Genomic DNA, 16,923 nt, shown 5'->3' on the forward strand with positions numbered 1-16,923 from the left:
AATGCTATATATGCCTCAAGCATGTGGATAGACAATATAAAACATGTGGGGTATATATAGTCCTACTGAAGGAGGAAAGAGAAAACTTATTTTGCCAACGGATGTAGAAAGTACCAGTGTTAGAAATTGGGTTTCTGATTATGTTATTTTATGTTACCGGTTGTCAGAGGTATGCACCCTGCACAATCATTCTCAGAGTAAGTCAGATATACACCATAACTTAACCTATGCTCAACCTCTGGTAGTTTGGCACAAAGTAGGTAGGCTAAACTTAAGAAGCAATGTGCATAGTATTTGTGCAATACTTTAAACAATAACACTGTGAAAACACCACATAAAGACTTCCTATAGGGTTAGAAAAATAGATGATGTTTTCATGAGGAGACCAAGACCAACATCACAAAATTCATATAATCATGAACTGTAGTTGTGATTTTTAAAGATTAAATAAAAATGTAGTGCATATAAGCTTAAAGAGCCAACCAGGGTCATGCTCGACTGGGATGAAACTGGGATGAAACTAAACCTTCAGGTTGACCAAGAAGGAGTGGGGGTCGGATATAGGGACCGACCTTAACCTGCTGCACAGTAACTTAGATGCATCACCGATGGAGTGGAGATGTGAGAAGCATTGAAGAGATATATCTCCATCGAACTTCTGGATTAAAAGTGATGTGTCGGCATCAAATCGGGCAAGGTCGCAGATGGGTCAAGAAACTAAAGACGATGCGCCGCACACTCAGTAATGCAAGATCTGCGGTCCAAGTGTAAAAAGGAATTCCAGTGTTAATCTATGAGAGGGGTAGTCCTCACAGTAGTGAAAAATGGAAAACTGCTACCAATCAAAAACAAATCCACCCCTCATGAACTGGGAGTGTAATAGTAACATTGCAAAAAACTTTCATGTCTTTCCCAGACCGTAACATTCTTTAAAAAAGGGGATTGTATATAAATATGATGGAAGGTTCAGTCATTAGAAGCCTTGCTTCAGTTAATTCAGCATCCTCCGTGTCAGGTCTAAGGTTTGAATTCAGGTTAAGAATAGATTTTGTGGGGGCGTGGCTTCAGGGTCGCCAAGATGGCGGTGTAGCCGTGAGGCTCCAGCGCCGATCTCCGCCTTTCATCGAGCCTTTGCAGTTCTACCGGCAGTCTTCGACCAGGAAGCGCTGCCTGATGCCCTACAGAATGAGGTGAGCCCAGCACCCTCAGGATTAATCTCCATAACAGCGTGTTTCGAAACTGTTTCAGCTGCGTCTCGGATCTTCGATCCCGGCCGCCATTTTGTTTTTAATCGCGGGGAAACGCACTCGCATTCTTGAGGTGCTTCCTCCACGGCAGTCTTTCAGGATTTCTACGTTTCCTCCTTCACTGCTCTGCCAATTTCTACATTCAAAATGAGGTGAGCCCAGCACCCTCTGTATTATTGGCATCACACTATAAATTTCGGACTTTTTTACACTGACCGCCATTTTGTCTCCTGAAGTGCGCTTAGCAACATATGTGCTCGGATGTGTTCTCTGCAATCCTGCTACATTTCTACAATGCGAACAACATATTAAATACTCTCTTTCTTCGCTTGGCTAACCTTCCTCCGCTCTGGTTTGTTCTATGACCTTATTACTTCATTTTTCAGGTGTTTTTCAGTCATGTATAGGTTTCTTCCGCCATTTTGATTTTTCTGCTTCATGACTCTTCTCTCATTCAGGCTCCATTGACTTTCGTCTCAAATTATTTGTTTTTGGTGACTATAGCTCTTGCAACTACAGTTTTTCTGCTACTATATGGGGAAACTTCGTACTCTAAAGCTCTCTAAGGTTCTAAAGGCGCCTACGTGCTCGGACTCTGATTCTCCCGTGCAGGATATGGAGGAAGGCGCGATGTCCAAAGCTGAGTTGCACCCAGGCGCGATTTCTAAATCTCATAATGGCAGTAAGCTACCGACAACCTCAGCTTCTTCCAAACATCTCAAGAAAGACCCTCCCTCTCCAGATAATGCCTCCTCCTCCTACATGGATCTCATCTTGGAGGAACTACGTGCTCTTAAACCCTTTATGGAAACGACAACTAAAACCTTGCAAATTATGCATGACAAGTGGTCATCTTTGGACTCTCGTATCCTAATTCTTGAACAATCGGCAGAATCTGTTCAAAGTTCATGTTCTCGCATCACCTCTCTAGAGACGGAAATTCTTCATCTCAAAAGGCAGACAGAGGACTTGGAAAATAGAAATCGTAGGAACAACCTACGTCTTTATAGACTTCCTTACCTTTCAGAAGGGTCCAACCCTACCGCCTTTTTCCAGTCTTTCCTTCCGAAACTTCTAGACGCTCCAGCCTTATCTTCTATCAACCTACAGAGAGCCCATCGTCTTGGCCCTAAAGTATCCTCTAAACCTCGTGGGGTCATTATATTGTTTTTACAATATACAGATCTTTTACAGGTTCTATCAGCAGCTAAGCTCAAAAAACAAATTATCTGGCAGGGCCATCGCCTATACCTATCTCAAAATGTAGCTAAAATCACTGCTGACCGTAGGAAAACATTTCTTGACATGCACCCACAATTGAGAGCTCTTAACGCCAGATATGGCCTCCTTCACCCATGTTTATTCAAAGTCACCTATAAAGACAAAATAACTACTTATGAGGATCCTGCTGTTCGACAGGAATTTCTTCGCCGTCATGGAGGAGACGACATGGGCACTTCCAGAGTCACCTGAATAGTCCTGAGAGCTTTTCAGACTTGAGTTAACTTGATTCAATTTTATTGCCGTTTGTTCTGATTGTTACCTTTCCTTTTTTTTTTTTTACAGATAATTCCTACCCTTCTTTTCCCGATGTTTTCGCATTGTTTCCTCACAATGTTCTTCTAACGTTTTGTCATCGGAGGTCTGGTTGCCCCTTCTTGCTGTTGTCGTCGTCGTCTTTTGACGACGTCTCCCCTGTTTCTTGTTGGTTTTCGTAAGTATGTTTTTCAGTCGTCTGTTTTGGACTTGTACTGTCTTTATGTCTCTTATCTCTTTTCTCTCTTTTTCTTCCACTCTTTTTCCCTCTTCTCCTCTTCTTCCTTCTCTTCTCTTATCCTCTTTTTCCTCAACAATGACTTTGCATTTTTCCTTGTTCTTCTTTCCCTTTGCATTTAGCGAGCATGTTGTTGTTAGTTGTTTTCTTTTGCTGTTTCATTCCGTGTTACAACTTGGAATGTTAAAGGATTAAATAATCCAATTAAAAGGCAACGGGTGCTATCGCACTTAGCCAGACTTAAAACTGATGTTGCCCTCCTCCAGGAGTCTCACCTCTCGGAGGCAGAGGCTTTAAAGCTTAAACGTTGTTGGGTGGGTCATGTTTTTTGCTCTCCCACTGTTGACAAGAAAAATGGAGTTTTGATTTTGTTTCACAAAAAGTTAAATATCTCTTCTTTTTCTCATGAATTTGATGCTCATGGCCGTTGGGTTATTGTTAAACTGCTTATAGATAATATTCCTCTTATTCTTTTTAATGTATATGCTCCTGCCGGAATTGATAGATCCTTTTGGCCCTCTATCTCTGACAAACTAGCCTCCTCTCTGATGATTACATTCTCTTTGGTGGTGATTGTAATCAAATTATGGACCCCTTCCTTGACCGTCACTCGAAAGTTAAGTTTGTACCCTCTAAGATGCACTCCCAATTTCTCAAAACTACTCAGAATAACGCTTTAGTTGATATTTGGAGCCTTTGTAATCCTTACCTCAGAGAGTATAGTTTTTTCTCTTCACCCCACCAATCCCAATCCCGCATTGATCATATTTTCCTCAGTAAATCTCTGTCCCAACATGCCATTCGTTCCGAAATAGGTTCCATTTTAATTTCTGATCACGCCCCTGTCCTAGTTGACATAGATCTCCTTCCCTTTTCCCCTCATTCCGGCAGATGGAGATTCAACAACACCTTACTTCTTGACCCCACTTTTTGCTCTGAATTTTCTACTTTTGCTACTGAATTCTTCCTTCTCAATCAAACCCCTGACTCTTCCTTTGTTATGGTTTGGGATTCCTTTAAAGCAGCCTCTAGGGGTTTTATCATCAACTTTGTGGCTCGAGTCAGGTTGGCTCAAATTCTCATTGATATCAAACGTTTAGAACTCGCATATCATTCTTCCAAATCAGAAGCTTCTCTTAAAGAGCTTATTGATGCCAAAATGTCCTTCAACAAATTCACAACAGATGCTGCCTCTAACCTCCTATTAAAATGTAATTCTCGATATTATGGTGGTAGAAATAAAATGGGGAAACTTCTCGCTACCTATTTAAAAATTAGGAAGGAGCGTACCAAAATCGAAACTATAAAAACTTCCTCCGTTGAATCTCGATTTAAAGACAAAGATATTCTTCACAAGTTTGTCGATTTTTACAAAACTCTCTATACCCCGGAACACGTTCCAACTCCAACAGACCTTCGTTCATACTTCCATTCCCTCCCTTCTCCTCCATCGTCGCATGTTAATTTTACTTCTTTGGAGTTGGACATCTCGCTTTCTGAACTTTCCCACGCTGTTTCTAAATTGCGTCATGCTAAGGATCCCGGTCCTGATGGATTAACAATCGAATTTTATAGTCATTTTGCTTCTTTTCTCCTACCAAAGCTCATACTCTTATTCCAATCTTTTCTTGCCTCGGGTTCCTCAAGTGGTTCCTTTCAACAGGCCTTAATTTGCTTAATCCCTAAAGAAGACAAAGACCATTCTTTATGCAAGAACTATCGCCCGATCTCTCTGGTTAACACCGACTATAAGATACTAGCTAAGATTTTAGCTCTACGTATGGATCCCCTCCTGCCTGATTTACTCGGCCCTGAACAATCGGGTTTTGTTAAGGGCCGTCTCTCCTCAGATAATTCTCGAGTCTTCTTTAATATTCTTAGCAAAATTCATCTTTGGATCTTCCTTTCGCCGTTATCTCGCTAGATGCGGAGAAAGCTTTTGACAGGATGGGATGGGACTTTATGTTCCAGGCTCTCCATTGGGCTGGCTTCCCTCCCAAATTCATTTCTATTATCTCATTACTTTATTCAAATCCCCAAGCTTCTATTTTTGTTAATGGTATGTCCTCGGACTATTTTTCTCTCCACAGAGGTGTTCGTCAGGGCTGCCCATTATCCCCTCTACTATTTGTTTTAGCCTTGGAACCGTTTCTTACAAAAATTCGTCAAGATGATACAATATCTGGTTTTCACTTTGGTTCTCGTCAGGTTAAACTCTCGGTTTACGCTGATGACATCCTTTTTTACTGCCTCGACCCTCTCTCCTCTCTCCCTTCTTTTCTTCAGCAAGTTTCTTCTTTTTCCGCTGTATCTGGTTACCGGCTAAACGCAGATAAATGTGAAATCCTTCCTTTGAATCCCCTTTTGTCAGAAACATCTTTTTTCCCATTCTGGATTTTCTTGGCAACCGTCCTAGATTAAATATCTAGGAGTTTGGTTTGCTCCTTTCTTATCCTACACTCTCAAATTCAATTTGATTTTACTTCTAAGAAAATGGAAGCAGCTATTAAACGTTGGCACCCACTCTTTTTGTCTTGGTGGGGTCGTCTCAATTCTATAAAAATTATGCTTTCTCCTCTTCTCCTTTATACTATTTCTATGATTCCAATGCGTATTCTGGTTTTTTACTTTAAAAAAATTTACTCTTTACTATTAAAATTCCTATGGAATGGTAAACGTCCTCGCATAGCTCTTGCATCTTTACGAAGGGATAAAGCTCAGGCTGGTGTCTGTTTTCCCGACTTTAAACAATATCACCAAGCTTTTTTTCTCAAACAATCGATTCGCTGGCTTTCTTCTGATCTTCCTTTTCATCCTCCCACCTGGATAAACATGGAATCCTCCTTTATTTCTCCCTTCAACTTTTATGAAATTTTATCCTTTACCTCTAACCCAACTCGACTTCATACTCCCATCATTTCTCATTCTCATAAACTTCTCCCTTTCTTATCTTCGTCTTATCCCTTCCTTCTTTCCACTCATGAACAACCTATCTGGAATAACTCGCAACTTAAGATCCGCAATCGTACCTTTTATTGGTCAACCTGGCACTCTCGTGGATTACGTTGGATCTCTCAACTTCTTTCTCACGATACTCCTCTTTCCTTCTTAGAACTTCAATCTTCATTCTCCCTACCTCCTAGGGCTCGCTTACAATATGATTTGCTTTATCCTGCTCTCACTCTTTACCTCCAATCACTATCAGCTTCCAACAATATTCCTCCAGCCCACAAATCTACTTCTTCTCTTCTGGAGTCCTCCCCTCTGCGTCTTCCCTTTATAATTCCTTTCGATATACGATTGACAGATTAAAAAACAAAATTGAAGTTGCATAGGAATCTGATCTCTTTCAAGATTGGTCGGTTCTTCTCTGGATAGAATTTGGGCTAAACTTCATAAGACCTCTAGAGCTGCTCATACTACCCAAACTCTTTATTTTATTTACAATAGAATTTTATTTACCCCACTTGCCTTATCACATTTTTTACCAGACACTCCTCCTACTTGTTGGTCTTGTCCTTGTCCTTCTGCGGACCTAAAACACATGTTGTTTGATTGTCCCCATGTTTCCAAGTTTTGGCACTCAGTTTGGACTCAAATACAAAGGATTTTCCAATTTCGGGTCCCTTTTTCCCCCTCTCTTATTTTTCTAGGCTCTCTCTCCCCTGATCTCCCTCGATTTTTTTTTTTTTCATTTATAATTTTTGTTTTCCAATATGCAATATACCACCATACAAATCAACGACAACTTTAACCGGCGCCCCCCCCCCCGGCACCATAAGGAAAAAGAATCGGATTAACTCCAAAAACCGACCATTAATTTAGAAATTGAGGTAAGGCAGAGGGTTGCTTAAAAATAATAATAGTCATTGTCGTTCAGGTCGAAAACACAAATACATAAACACATACACATAGCTGTCTACCCCACTCCGACGACTTTATACAATACTAATCGAGGATATTTTGAGAATAAGAGAAACGAAGAAAGATAGACGGAGTGTAGCGTGAGAGGAGAGTAAAAAGACCTAACTTGATAAAACATGAGACTAAAGAGAAGAGAGGAAGGGAAGACCGTTCTAGTAGACATGTCAACACATTTTCGTTTAAATACCACATAAGCTACTTAGATTAAATGCATGCCAACTGGCTGTTTCCAGCGTGTCAGTATATCCTGCCTGGAGGTTGTCCTAACTCCGAGCCCCGAAATATGTTACTCCTATACTCCCTTTATCCATTTACCCAGGGATTCCCAGACTATCAACCCCGTTCTTTTGCCGCATTTCCCCTTTTTAGAATAAATCGCCATTTCCAACTTACAGGTTGCCAATAATCTTGCCTGCCATTGTGAGAATGACGGGGGGTTCGGGTCCTTCCAATGCGCGGCTATGCAGATCCGGTATATAGTCATAGCGACAAATATTAGGGGTCCCCCGGCCTGAGTGGTGTCATCGTGCCTTAGTAGAACTAGTGAGGGGTTTAAATGAATATTTTTTCCCAATATCACACCCAAAAAAATCTGTATTTGGTTTATCAGTGGTGCAAGATTTGGGCATGTGGCAAACATGTGGAGCTGGTCTGCAGCAAACTTCCAACATCTAGGACAAAGGGTTCCATTACAGGAGCCCCACTTCTCTATTTTGTCTGATGTGATATAAAGAAAAAAAACTGTTTTATAAAACTGAGCCTGTAGCTTCGTGGATAGTAGATATTTGTGAGCGGAATTCAAGGCCCTGCTAAAAAGATTTTGGTCAGTATTTAACTTAGTTTGCCATTTGGTGTCTATCTTTGCCAGATCGTCGGGCGTTTTATCGTTCAGGGTAGTATAGATTGCCCCAATCCGTAGAGGATTTACTCCCTGGATTTTATACAGCAGTTCAATTTTGTCAAAGCCCACTAGGCCACCAGTTTTATGATCCAGGAAGCTTTTTACTGCCATATAATTGAAAACCTGATTACCCTCAAGCAAGAATTGATTTTTAAGCTCTGAAAAGGGCCGAATCCCATTTGGGGTTACCAGGTCCCCCAGTTTCACCACCCCCGCATTCTGCCATTTCTGAAAGTATGTGTTATCAAATAATGCAGGTAGTAGAGGATTATTCTTGGTCGGGGTTTAGTAGTTTAGTCTACCAAGGCCGAGGAGTTTCCGCAAATTCGAGAAGACACGATAAGCATTTATTAAGGACTTAAACCGGACATGCTTGTAGTAGCTATATTCAAGCTGTCTCCAAAGGCAACCCTTGCTATTTTCTCCTAGTAAGACTTTGTAGGGGGATGGTAATCCTACCTGGTCTTGATCCCTATCCTCAAAAAGTAAAAATGAGCTATACTGCAACCATGTAGCCCAGCAATATAACTTAAGGTTTGGCAGCGCCCATCCTCCTCTCTCTTTAGGTAACAAGAGCAGTTTATATGACCTTCTTGTGTTGGAATAAGACCAAATAAATTGGCAAAAGATTTGTTCAAATAGATGGAGCATTTTACTATTAAATTCCAATGGGATCGTTCTGAAAAAGTATAGGTGCTTCGGAAAATATGTCATTTTAACTACATTGCACCGCCCTACAATGGTCAAATCTAAATTATTAATTTTCCTAAGTGCCTTCTTGGTATCTATAGACAAAGGAATCAGATTATCTTCCACTATTACGTCAATGTTGGCCCCGATGGTTACCCCTAAATATTTAGCTTTCATGGTAACTCGACTGTCTGCCCAGGTTATACTATTGTTCAGAACAATCTGTTTTATTTTTGTTTAGAGCATACCCTGAGAGTTTCCCAAACTCCTGGGCCACCCACTCCAAAGCGTTTATGGCTCTTTTGGGGTCAGGAGTTATAATGGCCAAATCATCTGCATTTGCCATAATTTTCGTACTTATGCCATGTCTAACTTCAGCTGGAATTTCAAGATTCAGTTCTATTCTTGTAATAAGATGATTTATATAGAGGGCAAACAGCAGGGGGGAGCATGGGCATCCCTGCCTGGTTCCACGGGAAATTTCTATAGATTCGGTTAGCTTCCCGTTCACCATAATTTTGGCTCTTGGAGTTTTATACAGTGCCTGAATTGCTTGTAGCATGGTGGAGCCGAATCCTGCCCGTTTTAGTACTTCCCAGAGAAAGGACCAGGAGACCCGATCAAAAGCCTTTTCGGCATCCAGCAAAATTAGAGCTATCGGGTCTCCTGTTACTTTTGCTGCATCGAGAAGCATGATCGTTCTTCGTACATGCTCAGTTGTTCCTTTTTTGGGATGAACCTGTGTTGCCATTGGGAAACTAGGCTCTGTATTTTTTGGGATATTCTATTGGCCAGGATTTTGGAAAAAATCTTGGAATCTGTATTGATAAGAGTAATTGGCCTGTAGGATGACATTTCGAGTGGAGATTTGTCTTTTTTGGGAAAAATTACAATCTTAGCCAGTGACCATGAAGGAGGAGGATCAGTACCGCCAAATATTGAAGTGATAACTAAAGTGAAAACTTCCTTAATCTGTGGCTCAAATACTTTATAGAATTCGGCTGGTATGCCATCTAGGCCCGTGGCTTTACCATCCGGCAGGGCCTTGATTGCACCCAAGATCTCCTCCCAATTTGGGAGGTGCTCAAGCTGTTCTTGCTCTTGTTGTGAGAGTTCGGGTATGGGTATAGGGTCAAGATAGCTTGCCCAGTCTATTTTTTTATCCTCAATTGGTCTCAAATCCTCTTCAGTATATAGTTCCCTATAGAATCCTTCAAAGGCTTCCTGTATCTTCTCCTGATCTTTAGTGCGCTTTTCCGAATTGGTGTTAATTGCGGTGATTGTGTTTATAGTAGACTGTTGTCTAATTGAAAGTGCCAGCTGATGCCCTATCTGTTCTCCACACTCATAAATTCTTCCTCGTGTTGCGGCCCATCTAGAAGCTATCCTTTCTGAGAATATCGAGCCTATCGCTGCCTTCATTGCTGCGATTTTATGCTTGATTGCCTCTATGTCTCCCCCTGTTTTTATTGCTTGCGTGAGAATTGTTTCTTCAGCTGTCAATTTGTTTTGTAGTTTCTGTACCTGTTCCTTTTCCTTTTTGTTTCTACTGATAGAATAGCCAAGAGTCTCACCCCGGATACCGGCTTTAAACGTGTCCCATACTAACATGAGTGGGGCAGAGTCCAAGTTTATTGTAAGGAATTCTACTATCCACTTCTGCATATACTTTATTTACTCAGCATCGAATAGTAGTGCCTTTTCAAATGCTTTTCAGCTTGTGCTTGTTTCTCTTTTCACTATACCTTTAATAGTTAATGATAGTGGGCTATGGTCCGACAAGAACCTGGGTGATATCTCGATATGGGAAAGATTAATCAATGAGGAAGAAATAAGAAAGTAATCAATTCTTGTCAGTGATTTGTGTGGTGCTGAAAAGAACGTAAAACCGTCTTCTTTAGGTCTTAATTCGGCCCAGATGTCTACTAACCCATGAGTTTCAATTAGGTTTAGCATAGCATAGAACACTTTTGGGTTTCTTCCAGTGTATCTCCAGTTTTTATCTGTTCGCCAATTGGTAGGAAGGTTCAAATTCAGATCCCCACATAATATAATCGGTGTTTTCCAATGTGCTAGCTCTCCTGTGATCCAGTCTATTACTCCTGGATCATCCAGGTTGCTCCCATATATGGAGCATAGTGTAAATGAACTATTTGCTGTCAATGAACACCCCACTATCACCCATCTGCCGAGGTTGTCAGATTTGACTCTATCTATTTGTAAGGCCAGTCTGTGATTAACTAACACCCCTACCCCTTTTACTTTCGCCCCCTGTGTTGTAGCCCCTATAACCTTATACCCAAGTGAATTCAAGATTTGCTTCTGATGTTTTACTTTCTTAAGTGTTTTTAAACTTGTATTATGATGTTTTAGTTTGAATGAGACTGAGGTTGTTAATGATGCTTAAGCTGAAAACTTGCCTTTCTAGTTTACCTCTATCTTGGTATTGTTGCTGCTAATGTATTTTATATACTGTATTCATTATATAGTGTTGCACACCTTGCCCTAGTGACACAATAGGCACCTCACGTACCATCAAAGTCTTCATTCTGTTCTTATTCACCTATATTCTTGTTTTTCTCTTATTATTGTGCTTTTATGCAATGCACTTATTCTATAGTGTTTGCACAGTTCACACTAACAGCACAATAGCCACTTTATGTACTATTAAGTGCAATACCCTGTAGTATACCGGGAAAATGATAATATGCCATTTTAAATGTGTATATTTTATGTTTGCCACACCAACTTCTGGGGTAGCTTTTATGTATTCTTTAACATAAAATGCATTTTCGATCTATATTTTTTCTATTTGTATTTTTGTGCATACTTGCATTTTGAAATTTTATGTGGACATCCTCAGAGTTCCACAACATAAATAAACAAAACTGGCAACTAGTGAAAAACAAATTCTGTTGTTTGTCACTAACAGGACATGGAAAACATCAAGTGCATGTACTGCCTTTTGATTACACAGCACCCTACCCTATGGGCTACCTAGGGCGACCTACCTTAGGGGTGACTGATATGTAATAAATAGAGACTTTAAGGCTTTGAAAGGAGTTTTGAATGTGAAGTTGACATGGCAGTGTAAACTGCACACATACGCTCTGCAGGGCCTTACCTGAGACATATTTAAAGTGCTATTTTTGTGGGAGGCACAATCGGTGCGGGAGGCTCACTAGTAGCATGTGATTTACAGGCCTTAGAAACAAGTAGTGCCTGTACTAGGGATTTATGGGTAAATTATATATGGCAATGGTGGATAAGTCAATCAAACCCTGTTTTAGGGGAGAAGCACATGCACTTTAGCCCTGGTTGGCAGTAGTAAAGTGCTCAAAGTCCTAAGGTCAACAAACTAAATTCTGCAAAATTTGAAGCATTCAAGCCAAACTTATTGGGGAAGACCACAATAAGGCTGGCAGGTCTGACAACCTGGAATTGTAGTATGTTAGAATTTAGATGGGATAAAGTTAGGACAAGCAGAAACAATGCACTCAATGCAGTCTCAGAATTTGAATTGGGTTAGAATTACTTAAATTTAGAGAAGAATCTCCTTCTCCTCCAAGAAGATTAAGCGCCAGTCACAAACAGGAATTCGGGCCGGTTTTGACTGCAAAAAAGGGTGTTGGTATGTACAAACTCTATTTTGTGAGTAAATAGTGTTTTCGAGTCACTATTAGGAAGGGTTGTGCCAATGGAGTCCCTTCCTAATAGCGAGTTAGAATGTTATGTATTGTTGTTTTGCGACCGCATTTGTGGTTGCAAAAATTTGCATTTTACCACCAACTTTAAGTAGGTAATAAGCTACTCGCAAACGAGAAGGGTCTGCTAGGGACCCCTTCCTCTTTGTGAATGGATGCAAAAATACGTTTTTAAGAGCAGACAGTGGTCCCATAGACCACTGCGTACTCTTAAAAAATGAAAACAAAATGTTTCATTTTTCTTTTTTAAATGCATCCCATTGTCCTTTAAGGAAAATGGATTGCATTTTCAAAAACAAAATCCTACTTCATTGAAAAAGCACTCACAGACATGTTGGTCTGCTGACCTCAGCGGGTCACCATCCATGCCAATGCGGGCCATTTCCAATAGTTCTGAGACACTGTTGTTAATTCCATGTTGTCAGTCACAAAACGTCGCAATTTGCGACTCGTAAAATGGAATAGTCGTACATATGGCCCAAATCCACACTGCAAAAAAAACAAGAAACAACAAGCTTGAAAAATAAAATTCCAAACGTTAAAATGCAGCAGACTATGATAAAATAGGAAGCTACATTTGTCTCTACCATTAATAAATTTGCACCGAATCATATCCTCAAACCAGGTATACGGGCAAAAACAAATAATAATAGGGCCTTTGCCATGTAAAATGAGAAAGGATTTTGTGAGTGGTAATCAGTGATTACCTTTGCACATGATTGAAAGCCAGGCAGAAGGAGGAAATAGGTTCCAATAGAAATGTTGAAGACTGGCTTTCTGAGCATTTCAATACATTTTCTTTCAGTCCTGTTGTGTGATTTTGTCCTGTGTTATTTGATTCAATTATAGTTATTGGTTTGTATCAATGGGGTGTTGTGTGTTGTACTAACCTTATGGCATGAGAAGGGTGGATAAGGGCACCGTGCCAACCTGCATATTTTTTCTGATCTGTTTATTAGGTTTTACTTTCTTTTCCTTTAATAGTATCTAATGGTAATACATCCATGCATCAAAATAAATGGTCACCATACAATCTACAATCCTATCTGCCAACATACATGGACATGATGTAGGAGACCACCCGTCTTATTTCAGCTTTCTGCCCAAGTGAATCCTCACTTATAAATAAAATAGAAGGGTGCTAAGCAGGCAAAAATGACTACTTTACTGCCAGCCCGAGGGAAGAAGGATTTACACTATCCTAGGTTATCTGGCTGGTTGAAAAAAAATGTATTGTTCGCGAAAAAGAATGTGAAATGTACTTAATCTAATGGGTTTTCACTTTTATACTCTTTGTGTGCTGCATTAATACTTTACAAATTGCCTCTACATTAAGGCTGATTGCTTCTGTGGAGAAGCGTGGCTCAATGGTTAGAGCGGCAGATCCTGATGCAGAGGTCTGGCTCGGGACCAGGGTTCAATTCCCGCCTCGGCAGCGCTTGCACTCAATTTCCCGAACCTGATAATTCTCGCCTCGGTGCCTAGTCTAATCATGGGTCCGACTCCGGGCAATAGCTTGCTTAATCTCCACAACAGCCCCAGAAATGGTTGGATACCTGACTTCACCTTGGGAGTGCCCAGGAGTGGACATTTCACAGAAAAACCAGGATGGTTGAATGCAGCGCTATGAGGCCTCTGGGTAGAAGTGTGCTATATAAATACTATACATTTACATTTACATTTACATTCTGTGCCAAGCTACCAGATTAATTTAGTGACTTTTTGTGGTTCACCCTGACAAGGATAATGGATTTTGCGTGAGAAGGGCCCATGTCCATCTCAACCAAGATCTCCATTTCTCACAGCCAGTAAAGAAGAAAGCCCTATACATGTAGAACATGGCTTTCAATATGATCTGCTTTCTAATCAGCAGTCTGTGCAATTGTGTGTGACGTGCCTTGACAGAAGAGCATCTGGGTATATCAAGTGGCAGACGTGCTTCTGAGTTTTGAACAATCTCAAGGTACCTTAGCCTCATCTGGCAAAAGCTTTGATGCAGCATATTACAGTATTCCAAGTGAGAGGTTACCAGCACCTGGACAACAGTTTTCAGGGATGATAAGAGGTGAAACTACAGCACATTCCTAAGACATATCATGGTCCTTAAACACCTACCTGACAAGGTCTTAATGTGGTAATTATAGGGGAGGTTCTGTTCCACCCAAACTTCTAGTTTTTTCACTTTGGGCTTAGAATCACGAAAAAAGCCCAAGGAGCTTAACCACTAAGCAGGGGATTAAATGTTACTTTAGTTCCCCATTTCCATCACATCTGTCATCTCCAAAATGAACTTGAGCTGAGAGGCTCTATCAATTGAATTTTGGGTCAGTGTGATGATCAATTGAGCGTTATCTGCATATGAAAGTAATGTAAATCCGAAAAGTTCTGTAATGCCTGCTAAGGGGCATATATACACTTTAAAAAGAGTAGGACTCAGGAAGGAGGGCATGATTCTTTGTATTAAGGAGTCAAAGCCATATTCATGGTACTTGAAGATCTAGCATGCCATATAAAGTTAATCATGTCAATGACATCAAGGGCATTTCAACGCCCTACCCTCGTTGGAGCATCCATTTTGGTGACAACGATTGGCGTTAATGAGCACGGTATACACAGAAAGTTTTGAGGTTCTAAATAGACTATTTCTGGTGACTCTGGGTCCTATTCACAAACTGCATATTGTAGTATGTCTAGTAGTACTACAACTGTTGAGTGAGAAAGGTTTAAGAGCATGCTGGGTAGAGGATTAGGTGGGGTCTTGCAACCACCTACAGAGCCCATTACAATGCACAAACTGAACTTCTAAAGCTAAGACAGTCAAAAAAGACACAAAACAGTAGTAAATATACTCCCTCTCAGACCTGGAGTAAGTCCAGCACCACACATGGCCAACCACTGGAACTGCAAATTCCGCCCAAAGAAAATAATGGAGGCAGGGGCTTTAAAAAACACACTATAGGGAACAATGTTAAAATTAATTATTTTTTTTAGACTTCTTGAAAATATTTATACAATTTATATAGTTAATTAAATGGTAAAAATGTATATATAAATTAAAAATAATTATATTGCAGCTCTCTTAAAGGTAATGTTTAAATTATTCAGGCAGCAGTTCAAATAGTAATAAAAGAAAACACAAGAAAAATCCCACACCCAATTTGGAGTACTAGAGCAAGTTTCTTTAACTAAAGCAAGATCATAATTCCAAAAATCTAATCACTAGAGCTGGCGATGGAAATTTTTAAAGGTTTAGGTGAAAATAGTTCCAAACAAAGGATACCTTGTGAACATAGGGTCATTCAAGACCAGTTGAGGGTCAGAAGTTTAGGCCGACCATGAAGGAGCACGGGTTGGACATAGGGGCCAGGTTAGTCCTGCTGAAAAGTTGCTTTCTCAGTCCAGTGCAAAGAGTCGCATTCACGGTGGAGGGAGCTGTGCGGAGCAGAGAAGTGAGGGGCATGGCTGGAGCTTTGTGGTTGTGCTCCCCACAAACGGTCAATGCTGTAGTGCGAGGAGCCAGGTTGATGAAACTTTACATTGGTAGGCTGTGCAAGTGATAAGGTCTTGGTACCAACTGGCCCATTTGCAGCTGTGAACAGCCCAAAAACTTTAATTCAGACTCTCTGAGGCCATGTCAAGGGTTCAGAGCCTGAGGGACACCCCTTGAGGGTCAGGGGTTTGCTCTAGCTGGATCTGGGCGCTGATGCAGGTGAATGGGAGCTGGTTATGTCTTTACCTATGAACAGGAGGCCATCAGGCTAGCCTTTGGAGCCACTCTAGGGGTCCTAGGTTCAGGTGTAGGCCCAAATCCCTCTTGCTAATGCAGAAGAACAGCAAGACAGCAAGGCAGCAATCCAGAAAGGCAGCTGTCCAGGAAGGCAGTAATCCAGCAGGGTAGCAGTCCAGTCAACTGGCAGCCTTTTCAGCAGCACAGTAGTCCTTCTTCATGGCAGAGTATCTTGAAGTTTAAGAAATACGCCAGAGGTTTCCCTTTGAAGTGCACAGGTGTCCTGCATTCAATGGCCTGGCTACATACTTACTATAGGGGGAATGCTGCCCATAGTGTGGAGACAGAGTACATTGTATTTAAGAGTAAGTGGGGCTGGGTCCAGCTCTACCCTTCTGTACTGCCAGTTATGGCCCATCCAGTCACACCTAAGCTCCCCTTTATGTTAGGCTGTCTAGGAGGAATGCACAAAGCATGAATGTCACCCACATCCAGTCAAGGAACTTAGAGACATGTTGAAGGCACCAAATGGCTTAGACAAGAAAATGTAAACTTTCTAAAAGTGAAACCTTCAGAAAAATAATTTAAAATCCAACTTCATAATAAGTGAGGATTTTACATTGTGATCCAAGAGTTTTTAATTACCAGGACAGGTGAAGTTTAAAAGTACTTTTTAAATACACTGCACCATTCCACTTTTGAAATACACTGCACCCTTCCACGCAGGGCTGTCCAGGGCCTACCTTAGCGGTGGCTGATATGTAGTAAAAAGGAAGGTTTTTGCCAGGTCTAAATGGCAGTTTAGAACTGCATACACACATGCTGCAATGGCAGTCCTAAAACACATTTAAAGTGCTACTTAAGTGGTTGGCACAATCAGTACTGGAGGCCCACTAGTGGCATTTAATTTTAAAGCCCTGGGGACAGGTAGTGTCACTTTATTAGGGACTTACAAG

This window comes from Lissotriton helveticus, chromosome 4_1 (genome assembly GCF_964261635.1).
Source record: "Lissotriton helveticus chromosome 4_1, aLisHel1.1, whole genome shotgun sequence".
NCBI lineage: Eukaryota > Metazoa > Chordata > Amphibia > Caudata > Salamandridae > Lissotriton > Lissotriton helveticus.